A 3,487-nucleotide genomic window follows, 5' to 3' on the forward strand; every position below is an offset into this window, starting at 1 on the left:
AGTATCCTATGTCAGTAACATATTGTCTCATTTTATTAAGACCCATAAATAAAAATTACAACAAAAATTATGTTTAAATTGGTATTATTATTTTTTAACATAAAAGAAGAGTCAATTGAAAGATGTAATTTTTTTAATCAAATTAAAAGACATTATTGATCTAATATTTACTTTTTCTCACAATAAATAATAATCTACACAATACATATTTTCTACAAAATTTTATAGATATTATTTTCCCTTTACTATCTCATAATAAAAACAAATAATTCAATCTATCTCATTATTAATGTAACCTTAATTTTGTCTCAAACAAAATAATAATCCCATAGCATCTTTTTTGCACACAAAGACTTGTAAATTCTATTTTGCCAGTCTATCTCTCATATAAAAAACAAACGTTTAATTCATATATATTAACATTACAACATTAGGCAGGGACTAAATTGCCTTGCAGTCCATATTTTTCATATAGAAAACCTTAGTATAGCAATTTATCCAATTTTATTTAAATATACTAACTCTTCAGATTCGTTTTGTAAAAACAACCATTCAATGTGCAACATGAAAACATATTCAGAAACAGTCTAAACCCATATATACTATTTCTCAGCGACACTACACGAATGCACAGCTCTTTATATACCGGCGAATCGTTCGAGAGCCGCAGCTTTTTCCTTATCTTCTTTATTTCTCACAGCTTCATCCCTGAAATGCGAGTATATGAAAGGCTTGTAACGCCTTGGATTATTGTCGTCCACAAGTTCCTCAGGCGCCCAGATTTCCATGTCCTCTGGAAAAGCAGTGAAAAAGGCAATTGATACACGGTATCGGCAACCTCTACAAACAACGCGATGATCTGCACTGCGGTATCTACCATTACTCCATGCCTGCAGACATACCCATTATTCATCCCTAGATTTTATCAGATACTATTTCTTTAAAAAAAACCATTTTTGTTGGGGGGGAGAGAAAATTTACTACCTTAAACGAGTCACCCAGATTGATCACAAATGCATTAGAGAGGGGTTCGATGTTAAACCACTCGCCCTCCTGAGATCGAATCTGAAGGCCTCCCACATCATCTTGGTACAGAATCGTGAGGCAACCCATATCTGTATGGGAGAGGATCTTCTCCTCCTCACTGGACATGTTTACCGGTTTATAACCGTTTATACGCAATACTGCTGCGCTTTTTTCAAATTGATAGCGGTAGAAAGCCTTGGAATCCAATCCCAGGCTAGCAAGAATTATTTTTGTGATTTTTTGTGCAAGCTTTGAGACGCACAGAGCGTACGTTGAAAACGTTTCGCTGCCAAACGACAATCAAAGAACTCAATTAATTAGACACAGCCGAATTAATTAGCTTTAGTGGAAGGGGAATGAAAGATGAATAACATACCAAAGAATTGGGTTCTTTTCTGGGTACATCTTTGCACACATTTGCTCAAATGAACCTGGGTTTGTCGCGTTTCGGACGTAAAAGGTCTCAAAGTTTTGTCTTCGGTAATAAGTATCGAGTGACTTACCGGAGCAGGCTTTGTCTTTGACCTCGGTTGGCATGGATAATAAATTTCGGCTAACATTATCAGCCATTTCTACAAGATCCACTGGAATTCCATGATTCACAAGCTGGAAAAATCCCCATTCTTTGCAGGCCTCTCTGACTTTGACGAGCTCGGGATGATATTGAAGTTGGTCAAGTTCTTCAGCATCGAAGTCTGTTGGAAACTTGGAAATGTCCACGACAGGGAGATTAGCTTCGGATACAGTGGCTTCTCGGGGTGAAGGCATTATGTTTGTTGCTGCAATAACACAGGAGAAGAAGGTGTAGTATTTTATCGCTTCATATTGAAGTTCCTGCCATTAAATAACCTTCTGAAGAGGTGAGCTATTTTGGCCTGGCTTGGACATTTCGTTAAGAATAATGACCACCTCGAAAATTGGAATCCCTCAGTCACATATGAAACAAATTCCAGGTATACAGGACGGTTATATCTAAGAGCAGTTGGCTTCCGAGTACAAATATACGTAAAAGCCGCATAAAACATTGTCAAGTAGTGTTCATAAGACTCAACACCTTATTGATATTGTCAGCGGTGGAACCAATTTTCTTGGTATTTTCATTTGGCGGTACTGATGAGAAGGAATTTAAGAAGCAATGATGCATTGGATGGGTCGGGAGTCTAGGCTTGCCCGTAACGATGCATTGTAACTTCCATGCCTTCTGGTTTGCCTTAGTCTTAGCTTGGCCGGCCGTTCCTAACTGATGTGAAAGATTGCATTTAATAAGTTTCATTTATATTAATCTTTTGGTTGAGTAATTTATCTTTTATTTTTATCTCTATGATAATTGTGTGATGTTCATGTTATGTTTTAGTGACAATATTAAGTTCTTAGGGTTGCATATTGATGCAATGTGTAATATGTCTTCGAAATTGGATATAGAGTCAGTTTTTTTTGTCATGTATATGTGTCTTCTTCATGTTGCTGTATAAGGCACATTATAGTGATTGCTTTCCTTCTTTCTTTATGGTAGAGTTAAAATGCTTCATGACCTTAGGACCATTAATCATTTTATATCAAAGGCCCCATGGATCATTCTAATGCTCCTAGTCTAACAACTATATTCTATTTTACTATTGGCTATCTAGTATTCATGTCCCTTTGAGGTATTTACCATTTTCTTGATCTACTCAAGTATATTTGGATCATCTATGCGCCACGAAGCTTGGTATTATTGTGGTACATGATATGAATAACATAGTCTCAAATTTGTATCAAGGTACATTCGTCCTGCCACATATACCTTTAGTGTGGAGCATTCTTGTAGGCATCATAAGCTTTGTGCATAATTATAATACCACTATATGCTACAAAATCATTAAATATAAAGTTTATATCAAGAATTATTATAAGGACAACTCAAATGTTGTTAGTGCTCCTTATCTCTCCTAACTTACACTAGTCATCACATATTAGTACTTCATGCTATCTATGGTCATGGTTAGCTTGTGCTATGGGTTAGCTGACATCCATATCACTTACAATGGGCCCCTTATTTCCCTCTACCTACATGACTTATAATTATGTTAGGTAAATCTTGTGATTCTTGTGAAGGATTATGTGTGGTTGTAGTTGACGAGTGTAATAAAATTAGTAAATTGTTTTATGTTGTGATTTTATAATCTTCTCGCCTGTTATTGTTTGTTTGATTTTTTAATTACAACCTATTGAACCAAGGTTAATTCTATAGTTTCTACACCTCCTATGATTCTCTATTCATGTATGAGAATAAGAAATTGCACTATTGGCTACAAGGCATTTTGATGATCAATATTATTGGTTAGGGATTGTGTGGTAGAAATTGTTTGGTCTTATGGGTGTTCAATGAGTATTTTATGGTATAGGAGGGTAAGATCAAATATAATAGTGTTTTATTGGTCCCTAAGACTGATCAATAGTATCTTTGTTGTTTTCATGTGTT

The sequence above is a fragment of the Cryptomeria japonica genome, chromosome 8, assembly GCF_030272615.1.
Source record: "Cryptomeria japonica chromosome 8, Sugi_1.0, whole genome shotgun sequence".
NCBI lineage: Eukaryota > Viridiplantae > Streptophyta > Pinopsida > Cupressales > Cupressaceae > Cryptomeria > Cryptomeria japonica.